Here is a 16,317-nt window from a genome sequence, read left to right as displayed (position 1 = left end):
GCCTCTTCCAGTGCTCTGTCCTCAGAACCAGCGGTGCTCCGTAGGCGTTCCAGGGGCTACGCAAATACGCAGGCAAAACGATGCCATGCCGTACTTGCGCTGGTTTGTTTGGGGGACAGGAGCCACACTGGGGCGGATGTTTTGTCAGCTCTGCAGGGGCAGGCCGAGAGGTGGTTGACGCCACGCCAGCTTAAGCCAGGAATGGTGGTTTGCGACAATGGCACCAACCTCCTCTCCACCCTCCGACAGGGACAACTGACCCATGTGCCCTGTGTAGCTCACGTCCTTAACCTGGTGGTGCAGCGGTTCTTGGGCAGGTACCCCGGCTTACAGGATGTCCTGAAGCAGGCCAGGAAAGTCTGTGTGCATTTCCGCCAATCATTTAATGCCTGTGCTCGGCTGGCTGAGCTCCAAAAGGAGTTGAACCTGCCCAAGAACCGCCTTATATGTGATATGCCCACCAGGTGGAACTCAACGTTGGCCATGCTGCAGCGGCTGCACACGCAGCAGAGGGCCATCAATGAGTACCTGTGCGACTACGGCACCAGGACAGGGTCAGGTGAGCTTGGTTTTTTCTCACCACACCAGTGGGGCATGATCAGGGATGCATGCACTGTCCTGTCACCGTTTGAGGAGGCCACAAGGATGGTGAGCAGTGACAGTGCATGCATCAGTGACACTGTACCTCTTGTCCACCTCTTGGAGCATACGCTGCGTGGAATAATGGACAGGGCACTTGAGGCAGAACAGAGGCAGGAAGAGGAGGACTTCCTTGCCTCTCAAGGCCCTCTTTATCCAGACAGTGTTCCTGCTGTGCCACCCATCACACAGGAAGAGGATGAGGAGGAGGAAGAGGAGGTGGAGGATGATTGTGTCAGCATGGAGGTGGAGGCTGGCACTCAGCATCAGCAGCATCAGCAGTCTTGTAGGGATGATTTACAGTCCCAAGAAACACGTGGACTTGTACGTGGCTGGGAGGAGGTAGCTGCGGATCATGTTGTCCTTAGTGACCCAGAGGACTCCGGACCGAATGCCTCAGCTAACCTACGCTGCATGGCCTCCCTGATCCTGCAAAGCCTGCGGAAGGATCCTCGTATTCTTCAGATCAAGGAGAGAGACCATTACTGGCTGGACACTCTCCTTGATCCACGGTACAAGGGTAAGGTTGCCGAACTTATCTTGCTATCGCAGAGGGAGCAGAGGATGAGACATCTCCGGGAGGCCTTGCAGAAAGGTCTGTGCAATGCGTTCCCAGAGACTGGGAGGTTACAAACTCCTGGTCCTGGACAACGTGTTGCTGAGGCATCGGTCAGAAGGAGCGGTGGAGAAGGTGGCCGTCTGACTGATGCTTTCAGACAATTTTTTAGTCCGCAGCCCCAAGGTATGATCGGTTCCAGCAACCATCGCCAGCGTCTGATTTACATGGTGCAGGAATACCTAGGGGCAAGGCGAGACTTGGACACCTTTCCCACCGAAAATCCTCTGGCTTACTGGGTCTTGAGGATGGATCACTGGCCAGAGCTTGCACAGTATGCAATTGAGCTACTGGCCTGTCCTGCATCCAGCGTTCTTACGGAACGCACCTTCAGTGCTGCTGGTGGCTTTGTTACCGATCACAGAGTGCGCCTGTCCACCGAATCAGTTGATCGACTGACCTTCATCAAGATGAATCAGTCTTGGATCACCCACAGCTACCAAGCACCTGAAGCTGATGTAACCGAATAATTTTTTTTTGAAATATCACATCCCTTCAAGACTGCCTATGCTGATGCTGAGTGACTGTCCTGTTATGTTGATTGTCTATCCTCTTCCTCCTCCGCTGATATGTTGGAAGAACATTTCTGGTTCTGGGTGATGCCATCAGCCCAATTTTTCTGCCCGTTTAACAGGGGCGTTTAAGTACAATTTTTGATGCAATGCTTTGCAGCAGGGCTAATTCCTGCAATAAAACTAGAGTATATGGGAGAGGTTGCAGTGTGGTGGCACCAGTGCCTAAGGCCCAATTTTTCTGCCCCTGTTTAACAGGGGCGTTTAATTACAATTTTTGATGCAATGCTTTGCAGCAGGGCTAATTCCTGCAATAAAACTAGAGTATATGGGAGAGGTTGCAGTGTCGTGGCACCAGCACCAGTGCCTAAGGCCCAATTTTTCTGCCCCTGTTTAACAGGGACATGTAATTACAATTCTTGATATAATATTTCACAGGAGGGCCCGTTCCTCTGCCCTCCCAGAGTAACTGTGAGGACTTATAGTGTTGTGGCACCAGCACCACAACCACCAAAGGTAAATTTTTATACCACTGTTCAACAATGGCATGTATTTACAATTCTTGATATAATCGTTCACAGAAGGGCGCTCCAGCGCCCAGCAAGAGTCACTTTCAGGGCTTACAATGTTGTGGAAAAACCAACACCTTGTTCCGCCATTTCTGCAGAGCATATAGGGCAGGCCCCTACTTTCAAACATCCAACTTACAAACATCTCCTACTTGCAAACGGAAGGAGACAACAGCAAGCGAGATGAAAAAAGATGGACGACAAAACAAATTATACAGGGGTGATAACCCTTCCCTATGTTTTCCAAAAAGCTTAAAAATAGTTTTTTTGACTGGAGCTACACTTTAAAAATGTACCAGTTGAAAATTACAAACAGATTCAACTTAACACAACAAACCTACACAGTCCCTGTCTTGTTTGCACTGCCTGTATACTGCTGTTCTGAGTATATAGGGCCTGGGGGCCACACGCATTTCCTTTTTTTAATATGGGTACTGGGTTCCCCTTAATATGCGTACAAGACCCAAAGGGGCTGGTAATGGGCAGGGAGGGCTACCCATGCCATTTTTCTCAATGATTTTCAACCATATTGCAGGAACCAGATATAACATTAAAACCGCAAGCAGTTTTAAACTATGTTATTTCCGTTTAATGTCATTTTGTGCAGGGACTGTTCTAAACACGGGAAACACGTGGCACTTCACAGGCATACTACAGACACCCCCCAGGCACCATATTTAAAGGAATATTTCACTTTTTTTCACTTTAATCGTCATTAAAATCAGTGCTCCCGCCAAAACTGACATTTTTAAAAACATTTTAGACATTGACCCATGTCCCCTGGGGCAGGAGCCAGGTCCCCAAACCCTTTTTAGGACAGTATCTTGCATATTAGCCATTAAAATTAGCACTTTTAATTTTGAACGTTCGAGTCCCATAGACTTCAATGGGGTTCTAAAGTTCGTACGAATTTGGGGTCCGTTCGAAAGTTCTGGTGCGAACCGAACCGGGGGGTGTTCGGCTCATCCCTATTCAGGACTGTGGAGCACATGAAGGCAATGGAGGAAAGGGAAGGTCAGGGTAGGCAAAGAAGAGGGGTGCAGGAGATGATCACCAGCAGCGTGACATACAGCAATGACACCTGCACCGTGATAGAGTGATCTGACACCAGCACCGTGATAGAGAGCACTGACATCAGCAGCGTGACATACAGCAATGACACCTGCACCGTGATAGAGTGATCTGACACCAGCGCCGTGATAGAGAGCACTGAAATCAGCAGCGTGACATAAAGCACTGACACCAGCACCGTGATATACAGCACTGACATCAGCAGCGTGACATACAGCAATGACACCTGCACCGTGATAGAGTCATCTGACAGCAGCACCGTGATACAGAGCACTGACATCAGCAGCGTGACATACAGCAATGACACCTGCACCGTGATAGAGTGATCTGACACCAGCACCGTGATAGAGAGCACTGACATCAGCAGCGTGACATAAAGCACTGACACCAGCACCGTGATATACAGCACTGACACCAGCACCGTGATATACAGCACTGACATCAGCAGCGTGACATACAGCAATGACACCTGCACTGTGATAGAGTGATCTGACACCAGCACCGTGATAGAGAGCACTGACATCAGCAGCCTGACATAAAGCACTCACACCAGCACCGTCATATACAGCACTGACACCAGCACCATGATATACAGCACTGACACCTGCACCGTAAGCAGCCCCAGGAGGAAGTCAGCATAGCACAGGGATGGTGGGAGCCCCTCATAATGAGCATATCACAGGGATGGTGGGAGCCCCTCATAATATGCACAGCAGAGGTACAGCCCCATGAGGAAGTCAGCACAGCACAGGGATGGTGAGAGCCCCTCATAATAAGCAGCCCCAGGAGGATGTCAGCATAGCACAGGGATGGTGGGAGCCCCTCATAATAAGCAGCCCCAGGAGGAAGTCAGCACAGCACAGGGATGGTGGGAGCCCCTCATAATAAGCAGCGCCAGTAGAAATATGACACCGCTCAACCTCTTCAAACAGGAGGGTACGGGCATATAGTACGGTGTGCTTTTTTTGGAAGTGAGCCAAATGAAGAAAGAAGGTCTGTGTGCTCGATTAAAAAAATCATTTATAGACATATACATGGTCTACTGGTCACATGTGTTGAATTCCTCCGAGATCCATGCCTCATTCATTTTTAGAAATGTGAGGTAGTTAACACTGTCGTGAGCTGGGCGAGTACGCTTATCGGTCACGATCCCCCTTGCTGCGCTGAACGTCCTTTCGGACAGGACACTGGACGAGGGGCAAGCCAACAGTTCGATTGCAAATTGGGCAAGCTCTGGCCAGAGGTCAAGCCTGCCCACCCAGTAGTCCAGGGGTTCATCACTCCTCAGAGCGTCCACATCGGCCGTTAACCCGATGTAGTCGGACACCTGACGGTCTAGGCGTTCCCTGATGCTGGATCCGGATGACACCTGTCGATGGGTTGGCTGAAAGAATGACCTCATATCCGAAGTCACCAACACATCTTCAAACCGCCCTCTTCTTGCAGGCGCTGTTGGATTGGTACGCGCAACTCCTTCTCTGGGAGTGGGAATTGCTCCTCTGCCAGCGCACGCAAAAGCAGAATGCAGCATTTCTCGAAGCAAGGCCTGGAAGTGCTCCATTCTGACAGCCCTCTGTGACGGCGGTAACATTTCCACCATTTTGTGTTTGTACCGGGGGTCTAAGTACGTTGCCACCCAGTACTGGTCCTTGACCCTTATGCTTTTTATACGGGAGGTCCCTATTAAAACACTGGAGCATGAAGGCCCCAATTTGCACTAAACTGGAAGCGGTGTGGTGGCCTGGCTCCTGCTCATCATCCAGGATAATTTCGTCCTCTTCATTCTCCTCTCCCCATCCACGCACAACAGGGATCCCAGAAAGGTTTAAAGCATGCTCTTCTTGCTCCTCCTCATCCGCCCCGGCGCCATCCTCCTCTGACTCCTCTTCAGACTCCTGTTGTTCACTTGTCTCAGATAGAGTAGCCCCCCCTGGGAATTCATCCAGCATTGCGACTTCCTCATCTTCCTGCTCCTGCTCCTCCATAGCTTGATCAATGACATGACGCAATGCACGCTCCATAAAGAAGGCATAAGGTACCATGTCACTGATGGCGCCATGGCTGCGACTGACCAGTTTGGTGATCTCCTCAAATGGCCGCAGAAGTCTGCATGCGTCATGCATGAGCAGCCACTGGCGCGGTGAAAAAAACCCCAGCTCCCCAGAACCTGTTCTGCCGCAGAGTTCATACAGGTAGACGTTAACTGCACGTTTCTGCTGGAGCAGCCTATCAAGCATATAGAAGGTTGAGTTCCATCGCGTCGGGCAATCGCAAATAAGACGTCTGACCGGCAGATTGTGTCTCCGCTGAATGTCAGCAAGGCAAGCCATGGCCGTGTAAGATCTTCTGAAATGGTCCGAGATTTTCCTTGCCTGCTGCAAGGTGTCCTGGACCCCAGGGTATTTGAAAACGAATCGCTGCACGACCAAGTTTAAGACGTGTGCCATGCATGGCACGTGCGTCATTTTGCCCTGTTTCAATGCGCTAAGCAGATTGGCACCATTGTCACACACCACTTTACCAACTGTCAAATTGAGCGATGTTAACCACTGATCTGCCTGTGAATGCAAAGCTGAAATGAGTGCCGGGCCAGTGTGGCTCTTGGCTTCCAGGCACAACAGACGCAGCACGGCATGGCAACGTCTCACCTGGCATGTCGAATAGGTTCTGGGGAGCTTGGGAGGTGCAGCGGAAGAGACGCTAGCAGCGGAAAAGGAGGAGTCAGCCGAGGAGGAGAGGGAGGAGGATGAGTAGGAGGAGGAGGAGGAGAAGAAGAGCCAGGCCTGCATGCAATCCGTGGTGGTAAAACCAAATCTACACGGGTGCCACGGGTTACATGCTTGACGGCCGTCAGAAGGTTCACCCAGTGGGCAGTAAAAGTTATATACCTTCCCTGCCCGTGTTTGCTAGACCACGTGTCTGTGGTCAGATGTATCTTGGCACCGACACTGTGTGCCAGAGATACATTCACTTGCCGCTGAACATGGCCATATAGCTCTGGGATGCCCTTCTCTGAGAAATACTTCCTTCCTGGGACCTTCCATTGTGGTGTTCCAATGGCCACAAATTTTCAAAAGGCCTCCGAGTCCACCAGTTTATATGGCAGTAGTTGGTGGGCTATCAGTTCTGACAAGCCAGCCGTCAACCGTTGGGCAAGAGGGTTATCCGGTGTCATCATTTTTTTACGCTCGAACATTAGGCCCACGGAAGCCTGCCTTTTTGCAGAAAAACATGAGCTTGGCGTGATGGAAGGTGGAGTGGAGGACAATTGTGAGGAGAGAGGAGAAGGAGAAGTAGAAGACGAGGCTGGACGGTGAGAGCCTGGAGTGTGGCTTTGTGTGTTCCGTTGCTCCCACTGGGCTCGGTGATGGCTGCTCATGTGCCTTCTTAAGGCGGTTGTCCCTAGGTAAGTGTTGGGCTTACCGCGACTAATGCGTTGACAGCAAAGATTGCAGATGGCAACGCTATTGTGAGCAGCGGACACATTAAAAAAAGCCCACACTGCGGAGCCATGTGCCAGCGTCCTGGGAGCACCAGATGTGACCGTACATGGTCGCTGACTCGCTCCTGCTACATTTGCAGTCTGCTTTGTCCCTCCCGTGCAATGTAAGTTATTCCTGCTTCTCCTCCCTATCTGCTGGTCCATATCTCCCTCTGAACTCCCCTCCTCTTCCTCTCTTGTGGGCACCCACGTGACATCACTAGACACGTCATCATCAACGTCACCTTCCCCACCGCTATAAGTAGAGATCTCGGAGTAGGCAGCAACACCGGGGACCAACCTACTCCTTGGGCTGATCTGGGTACTGTCGTCAGACTGCTGAGTGGCGGTTCTTGCTACCTCCTCTTCCTGATCCAATGCCAAGAGTGGCTGTGCATCAGAAATGTCTTGATATGGATCGGAAAATAATTCCTGTGACTCAAGCGGAAGGTATGTGGTGGTGGTGGTGTTGTTGGTGGTAGTGTCTTTGGGGGTGCACATAGCAGAGAGTGAAGAAGAGGGTGCAGATCGAGAGGATGAGGAGGGTGCAGAAGAGTAAGGCTGAGTGAGCCACTCAACCAAGTCTGGTGCGTCCTTTAAAGTAATTGAAAGCACCTTCTGCAACTTCCCACTTTGACTCAAGCCTGTTGCTCCTGCCCCACCCCTACCACCCCTGCGGAAGGGCCTGCCTCTGCCTGTCATTTTTTAAATGACCCTGTGACAAAACTCTCAGTCCCTATACTGATAAAGGACTGCTGCAGAATAGGGCAGCAGTCAGCAGTAGTGCACCTCAACCCTATATATTGTGGACCTATACCAGTCCTTAAGGAATAGCAGACTGTACCTCACTCAACCCTATGTACTGTAGTACCCTATACCTTACCAGTCCTTATAAGGACTTTTGTGGAACTAGTAGGTTGTGAATGATTAGCAGACTGTACCTCAGTCCCTATACTGATAAAGGACTACTGCAGCAGAAGGGCAGCAGTCAGCAGTAGTGCACCTCAACCCTATATATTGTGGACCTATACCAGTCCTTAAGGAATAGCAGACTGTACCTAACTCAACCCTATGTACTGTAGTACCCTATACCTTACCAGTCCTTATAAGGACCTTTGTGGAACTAGTAGGTTGTGAATGATTAGCAGACTGTACCTCAGTCCCTATACTGATAAAGGACTACTGCAGCAGAAGGACAGCAGTCAGCAGTAGTGCACCTCAACCCTATATATTGTTGACCTATACCAGTCCTTAAGGAATAGCAGACTGTACCTCACTCAACCCTATGTACTGTAGTACCCTATACCTTTCCAGTCCTTATAAGGACCTTTGTGGAACTAGTAGGTTGTGAAAGATTAGCAGACTGTACCTCAGTCCCTATACTGATAAAGGACTACTGCAGCAGAAGGGCAGCAGCCAGCAGTAGTGCACCTCAACCCTATATATTGTGGACCTATACCAGTCCTTAAGCAATAGCAGACTGTACCTCACTCAACCCTATGTACTGTAGTACCCTATACCTTACCAGTCCTTATAAGGACCTTTGTGGAACTAGTAGGTTGTGAATGATTAGCAGACTGTACCTCCTATATTTGGAAGAAAGAATATTATGCGTGTACAAGCCTATTACCATACCAGTCCTGAAAAGAACCTTTGTGGACCTAATAGTAACAGCTACTGATTAAACTGACTGTCCCTCAGTGCCACACACAGCTTCCTGCCTGTCTCTATTTAAACTGACAAAACACAGTCTGCTGGAACAATAACTTGAATAGCACTCAAAACTATATCCTGTACTACTTTACCATACCAGTCCTGAAAAGGACTTTTGTGGACCTAATAGTAACAGCTAATGATTAAACTGACTGTCCCTGCTGCACACAGCGTCCTGTCCCTCTCTCTACACTGACAAAAGACAGGCTGCTGCAACAATCACTAGCACAGCAGTGCCTCAAACCTATATCCTGAACTACACCTAACACCCATACCATACCAGTCCTGAAAAGAACTTTTGTGGACCTAATAGCTAGCGATTTGGGTCACTGAAGTCTCTCCCTGCTCCACACAGCAATCTCTCCCTATAGTGGCATATGAAAGAATGTAAAATGGCCGCCAGATCGGGTCTATTTATAAGTTAGGGGGAATGTCCAAGTGTCCATGTGCTGTAATGTCTCAATTGGCTGTCCTGTACCCCATGATGGATGTGTCATCATAGGTCAAAGTTCTTTTACACAGTAAACACGGAAGTCCGCTGGGGGAAATGCGGCAATAGTCCGCCGATCGGGCGGACTGCGAACAGCCGAGGTTTGCCGCAAAACGACCGCCGGGCGAACAGTTCGGCCATCCCTAATCACCATCTTTATTGATGGTTCTGTTTGCTCTCTATGTGGGTGGTCCTTATGGCTACATGGTGGTTTGCTCTGGGTGCGCATCTGCCTGTCCAGGGAGAGGCTAACACCTCAGCCCCATGCATCGGGGATCTTTTGACTGATCAATTTGATTGTTTATGTATTGTACATTGACTATTGTAAGTATTGCAAACATGGTATATGTACTTAAACTGTTTTAATGTGTTCATTCATACTATGCAAATTGGTGACCACTCATACTTGTATTCTAGAAGGGAAAATTACCCAGTGTCTCCCTGACGAAGGAATATAATTCTGAAACATATTGGCATGCATCAAACAAACTCATGTGGACTGACCACAGTATACAGTGGTGTGAAAAAGTGTTTGCCCCCTTCCTCATTTCCTGTTCCTTTGCATGTTTGTCACACTTAAGTGTTTCGGAACATCAAACCAATTTAAACAATAGTCAAGGACAACACAAGTAAACACAAAATGCAATTTGTAAATGAAGGTGTTTATTATTAAAGGTGAAAAAAAATCCAAACCATCATGGCCATATGTGAAAAAGTGATTGCCCCCTAAACCTAATAACTGGTTGGGCCACCCTTAGCAGCAACAACTGCAACCAAGCGTTTGCGATAACGTGCAATGAGGCTTTTACAGCGTCCCTGGGGAATTTTGGCCCACTCATCTTTGCAGAATTGTCCTAATTCAGTTACATTAGAGGGTTTTCGAGCATGAACGGCCTTTTTAAGGTCATACCACAACATCTCAATAGGATTCAGGTCAGGACTTTGGCTAGGCCACTCCAAAGTCTTCATTTTGTTTTTCTTCAGCCATTCGGTGGTGGACTTGCTGGTGTGTTTAGGATCATTGTCCTGCTGCAGAACCCAAGTTCGTTTCAGCTTGAGTACACGAACAGATGGTCGGACATTCTCCTTCAGGATCTCTTGGTAGACAGCAGAATTCATAGTTCCTTTTATCACGGCAAGTCTTCCAGGTCCTGAAGCAGCAAAACAGCCCCAGACCATCACACTACCACCACCATATTTTACTGTTGGTATAATGTTCTTTTTATGAAATGCAGTGTTCCTTCTACGCCAGATATACTTGGACACACACCTTCCAAAGAGTTCCACTTTTGTCTCATCGGTCCACAGAATGTTGTCCCAAAAGTCTTGGGGATCATCAAGATGTGTTGTGGAGAAATTGAGACGAGCTTTGATGTTCTTTTTGCTCAGCAGTGGTTTTCTCCTTGGAACTCTGCCATGCAGGCCATTTTTGCCCAGTCTTTTCCTGATGGTGGAGGCATGAACGCTGACCTTAACTGAGGCAAGTGAGGCCTGCAGTTCCTTGGATGTTGTTGTGGGGTCTTTTGTGACCTCTTGGATGAGTCGTCGCTGCGCTCTTGGGGTAATTTTGGGCAGCCGGCCACTCCTGGGAAGGTTCACCACTGTTCCATGTCTTCGCCATTTGTGGATAATGGCTCTCACTGTGGTTCGCTGGATTCCCAAAGCTTTGGAAATGGCTTTATAACCCTTTCCAGACTGATAGATCTCAATTACTTTCTTTCTCAATTGTTCCTGAATTTCTTTGGGTCTCGGCATGATGTGTAGCTTTTAAGGATCTTCTGGTGGACCTTACTGTGTCAAGCAGCTCCTATTTAAGTGTTGCCTTGATTGTGAACAGGTGTGGCAATAATCAGGCCTGGGTGTGGCTAGAGAAATTGAACTCAGGTGTGGACAACCACAGTTATAGTATGTTTTAACAAGGGGGGCAATCACTTTTTCACACAGGGCCATGATGGTTTGGATTTTTTTTCACCTTTAATAATAAACACCTTCATTTACAAATTGCATTTTGTGTTTACTTGTGTTGTCCTTGACTATTGTTTAAATTGGTTTGATGTTCCGAAACACTTAAGTGTGACAAACATGCAAAGGAACAGGAAATGAGGAAGGGGGCAAACACTTTTTCACACCACTGTATCTCTAGCAGTACCTGGGGTGCATTTGATATCATTAAGGTATTTGACATATAGCACTACCCCCGAAGCAGCTGCTGGTTAGATTTGGACTTACCGTTACCTTCTGTTCTCCTCTTTTCACGTCTAGGGGTGTCCCGTGGTAATGGCCCAGTAACTCGAGAGACTGACAACAGATCAACTTGAATGGATTTTATTTGTAAAACTTAGACTATGAACAGTCTCTTAAATTGGGATCAGAGGGTTGGAAAGGAAGTTCAGGTACTCTTAGTGTCAAAGTCAAATGTTGAAGAACTTGCTTACTTTGACTGCATCCAGAGAATAGCCATTCGCAACTGGATGTTCACTCAAGTTGGACAGTCCCTCTCTCACAAGGCCTAGCAGCCAACAAGGTTCTTACTCAGGAACAAATCTCTGCCACAGATGTTGTAGAACACGTAGGGAAAACTAAACTTGAAGAACACTTGTAGGATACCTGGATCTTTCAGCCAGCTTGGCGATATTCACGAGACCGGATTCTCTTGGTTACTTCAGCCCTTCCAGGCTCTTACTAAGAAACCAGCCCGTATGTGGTCTTCTTCTGAAGAGTCCTCCCCTGGAATGTTTGACGTCACTGAGTCTCTCCCAAACCAGCGACGGCACCCAACCACCCCAGAATCCTCCTTTAGTTTCCTTGCCTCAGGCTAGCTAGCCCCGAGACATCAAGATTGGGTTGATCCACACCCTAGGCCATAGCCTTCCTGGGGGCTGGTCAGGAGGACCAGGACCATGAAGTCCGTACATCATTCCGGACCAGAACCCCGAACCACGTGACGTCCGCATCTTAAATACCCTCTCCCAGAAAGCACAGCGAGAGCGCCACTCCCACTGGGCGGGCTCCAAGAGAGAGTAACTTAAGCACCTAACCAGACCATAGTTGCATGCCTACCATAAGAGACAGTGCCCCCTGTGGCCAGGTTGAACATCTCACAGTCCAGTCAGACTGATGCCGAAGTCTAAATTTAGACAATTGTACCCAAACCAAACTGCAATTCAGGCATAACTTTAACATTGAAAACCGCATAGGGCGTGCTCTTCCGGAGCCGCTGCTACAGACATATGATCTTTGAACAATGTACACATCCAATATCTGTATATGTTGTTATATCTGCTCTATCATCAGGACATTTTTTGTCCCTTTTTAAATATCTGTATCAATAAAAGAAATTTACATCATATATAATTTTCTGCCTTTAAAGTCCACGGGGGGTTGTCCTTTCTTGCACTTTTGTGCGTTTGCATATATGCTGAATTTTGGATGTTGGCAGTTCAATACACTCAATCCCTAAAACAATCACTATACTGTGGTAAACGTGCACTAACGCACTGCAATATAATGCCATAAACCTGCACTAGCGCACTGCAATATACATCGGTAAATGCACACTAACGCAATTCAGTATACTCCAGAAACAGTGCACTAACAGTAAACATGCACCAATGCACGTAACTGATCTGTAGTAAACATGCACTAATGTGCTGCAATATACTGCAGTAAACCTGCCCTGACACAATAAACTGACACTAAAGTAAAAATGAATGGTTGCACTACACTCATGCTGAACTATCCCTAGATGCACACTAAACTGCTATTATACACAGACAATAGAATCAGAATAGCACACTATAGCACATTAGTAGCACTGAACAGAGCCCTGTTCTATCTCTTTCCACAAAAAGTGGAGGAGACAAGAGGTACAGAAGGGAGTGAGAGGAGGGGAAGGAGGAGCAGAGTGGAGGATGGACGAGGAATAGAATGAAGGGAAGAGGTACAGATCGGAGAAGGGAAGAGGGACAGAAGGGAGGGAAAGGAGGGGAAGGATGAGAGGGGAAGAGGTGCGAAGTGGAGCAGGAACGAGGATTAATTGATTTTTTTTTGCATAATAAAATAGTGAAGAGCGGGTTAGCCCATAGAAGAGGGGAAGGAAGGGAGGAGAAGAGGTGCAGATTGAGGGAGGGAAGAGGGGGCATAAAATAAAGGAAGAAGAGGGGGAGAGGTACAGACTGGAGGAGTGAAAAAAAGTCAGAAGAGGAGGAGGGAAGGTGGAGCAGAGCTGAGGAGATAAGGGAAATAGAATGAAGGAAGAGGCTTAGAAGAGGTACAGATTGCAGGGGGGGCACTGAAGGGAGGGAGGAATAGGATGTGAAGGAAGGTACAGGAAGTAGAGCAGAGTGGGGGAGGAGGAAAGGAAGGAGGGGAAGAAGTGCAGACTGGAGGAGAAAAGTGGGTTAGAAGCAGCGTGGAGAAGGGAAAAGGGATTGAATGAAAGAAAAGGAGAAGGAAAGGAAGGGGAGCAGAGTGAAGTGGAGGAGAGAAGAGAAGGACTAAAAAAAGAAGAGGAGAAGGTGAGGGAGAAGCAAAGTGGAGAAGGATGGAGGGATTGAATAAAAGAAAAGTAGAGGAAGGAGGGGAAGACGAAGAGGAGCAGAATGGAGGAGGGAAGAGTAGGTGCAGGCACTCTTTTAATGGATCAATTTTTAACAGAGAAGAGAAGAGATGCAAATTAGAGGAAGGAAGAGGGATAGAATAAAGAAAGAAAAGGGGAAGATGTACAGATTTCAGGAGGGAAGAGGGACAGAAGGAAGGAAGGGATAGGAAGTGAAGGAGGGTATGAGAAGTAGAGCAGAGTGGGGGAGGAGGAAGGGAAAGAGAAGAGGGATTGAATGCAAGAAAAAGAGAAGAAGGAAAGGAATGGGAAGAGGTGCAGAGTGGAGGAAAGAAGAGGTAGAGACTAAAGGAAGAAGAGGGGAAGGTACGAGAGGAGCTGAGTGGAGAGGGATGGAGGGATTGAATGAAAGAAACAAAGAGGAAGGAGGGGAAGCCAAAGAGGAACAGAATAGAGGAGGGAAGGAAAGTTGCAGGCACGCTTTCAATTGATGCATTGCTTAACAAGATAATCAAGGAAGGGTTAACCCAGAAAATGGAGGAGAGGAATGAGTAAGGAAGAGGAGGGGAATAAGGGAAGGGGAAGAGGAACAGATTGGAGGAGGGAAAAGAGCTAAAATGAAGAAAAATGAGAGGATGGAGAAGAAAAGAGATGCATATTAGAGGAAGAAAGAGGGAATGAAGGAAGAAGAAGGGAAGAGGTACAGATTGGAGAAGAGAAGATGGGCAACTTGGAGGGAGAGGAGGGGAAGGATCAGAGGAGAAGAGGTGCAGATTAGAGGAAAGAAGAGGGATGGATTGAAGGAAGAGGAGGGGGAGGGGTATAGATTGGAGGAGGAAAGAGGGATAAAATGAAGGAACAGGGTCGAATCAGGAGTGAGATGATGCAAAGAAGGGGAGGGGAAGAGGAGCAGAGTGGAGGAGAGAAGAGGGTAAAATTAGAGGAGGTAAGAGAAACAAAAGGGAGGGACAGAAGGAGAAGAGGAGGAGGAGCTGAGCGGAGAAGAGATGAGTGATAGAATGAAGGAAGAGTAGGGGAATGAGGGGAGGGGAACAGGGGCAGATTGGAAGTAAGAAGAGTGACAGAAGATAGTGAGAAAGCACAGAGGGGGAAAGAGTAAGGTTGAGGAAGTGAAGGAGGTAAGAAGAAAAGGAACAGATTGGAGGAGGGAGATGGGAGAGGAGGGGAAGGGAAGAGGTTCATAGTTGAGGTTGGAAAGTAGCATAGATTGGAAAATAAAAGAGGGACAGAAGAGGTGAAGGAGGGGAGAGGAAGAGGAGCAGAGTAATGGATGAAAGGGGGGCAAAAGGGAGAGAGAGGAGGGGAAGATTGTAGAAGGGAAGGGGAAGGGGACAAGGAGCTGAGGGGTGAAGGGGTGAGGGATACAATGAAGGAAGAGTAGGGGAAAGAGGGCAGGGGAGGCAAACTGGTGAGGATGGGAAGGTGGGGAGCGGTAGAGGAGCAGAGTGGAGAAGTGAAGAGGAATAGAATGATAGAATAAGGGGAGGGAAGAGGAGTAGAAGGGAAGGAGAATATAGGGTGGAGGGGCAGGCAGAAGAACAGATTAGGGTAGGAAAGACGGGAAAATGGGGGGAGGGGGAGTAGGGGAAGGGAGGAGGTGCAGATTGAAGAAAGAGGAGGGGAAGAAGTGGAAACATACGTGTAGACTGGAGAAGGGAAGAGTGATAGCAGGAATGTTAAGCAGGGTAAGATGTACAGATTGGAGCAGGGAAGAAGGGCAGAAGGGGAGGGAAAGTAGGGGAAGGTGGGGAGAGGAAATGGAGCAGAGTGGAGCATAGAGGAGCGGCAGAAATGATGGAGAGAAGGGGAAGAAGGGGAGGGAAAGAGGTGCAGACTGAAGGAGGGAAGAGGGATAGAATCAATGAAGAAGAGGGAAAGAGGTACAGATTGGAAGAGGAGAAGAAGGGTAGAAGAGCAGGGGAGGGTGGAGAGGAAAAGAGCAGAGGGAGCAGGTGAGGAGGTGATGAGATGCAGAGTGGAACAAATTATATAAGGTAGAGAGAGTAAAAGAAGGAGGGAGTTAAAGAGTTGCAGATTGGAGGAAGGAAGAGTAGCAGAAGGGAGTGGGGGGAAGGGGGGGGGGGAGAGGATCAGAGTGAAAGTGGTTGTAAAGGCATCAGGTATTTTATCTTAATGCATTCTAGCATTAAGATAAAAAGCCTTCTGTGTGCAGCCCCCCATGCTTACTTGAGCCCCATCTCTATTCAGCAATGTCCACGAGTGCCTCAGCCGTCCCTGACTCTCCCTCTTGATTGGCTAAGACACAGCAGCAGCGCCATTGGCTAGCTCTGCTGTCAATCAAAGTCAGTTAGCCAATCAGGAGAGACAGGTGGTGGGGCCGAATCACAGCTCTGTGTCTGAAGGGATACATACAGGGAGCTGCATCTGGGCTCGGGTGCCCCCATAGCAAGCTGCTTGCTGTGGGGGCACTCAACAGGAGGGATGAGCCAGGAGCACTGAAGAGGGACCAGAGAGAAGGAGGATACAGGCTGCTCTTTGTTAGTGTTAAAGAAAATAAAACAAGACTTTAGTATCACTTGAAGGAGTGAAGAGGGGCAGACAGGAGGGAGAGGAGGAGCAGATTTGAGGAGGGAAGAGGCAGAAAATGAAGGTATATGAGAGGGAGAGGTGCTTATTGGGGGAGGGA

The 16,317-nt window shown here is 48.4% G+C and overlaps 1 protein-coding gene across 1 annotated transcript in view; it reads left to right on the top strand.

The window, feature by feature from the left end:
* Positions 1-16,317, top strand: part of LOC143925642 (uncharacterized) — a gene marked incomplete in the record, with an annotated part of 246,019 nt that overhangs the window by 135,737 nt on the left and 93,965 nt on the right.

Source organism: Lithobates pipiens, unplaced genomic scaffold (assembly GCF_037356315.1).
Source record: "Lithobates pipiens isolate NorthernLeopardFrog02 unplaced genomic scaffold, aLitPip1_a1.2 Scaffold_22, whole genome shotgun sequence".
Taxonomy (NCBI): domain Eukaryota; kingdom Metazoa; phylum Chordata; class Amphibia; order Anura; family Ranidae; genus Lithobates; species Lithobates pipiens.
The sequence above is the reverse complement of the archived record's forward strand: the minus strand, read 5'-3'. Positions and strand labels throughout refer to the sequence as shown.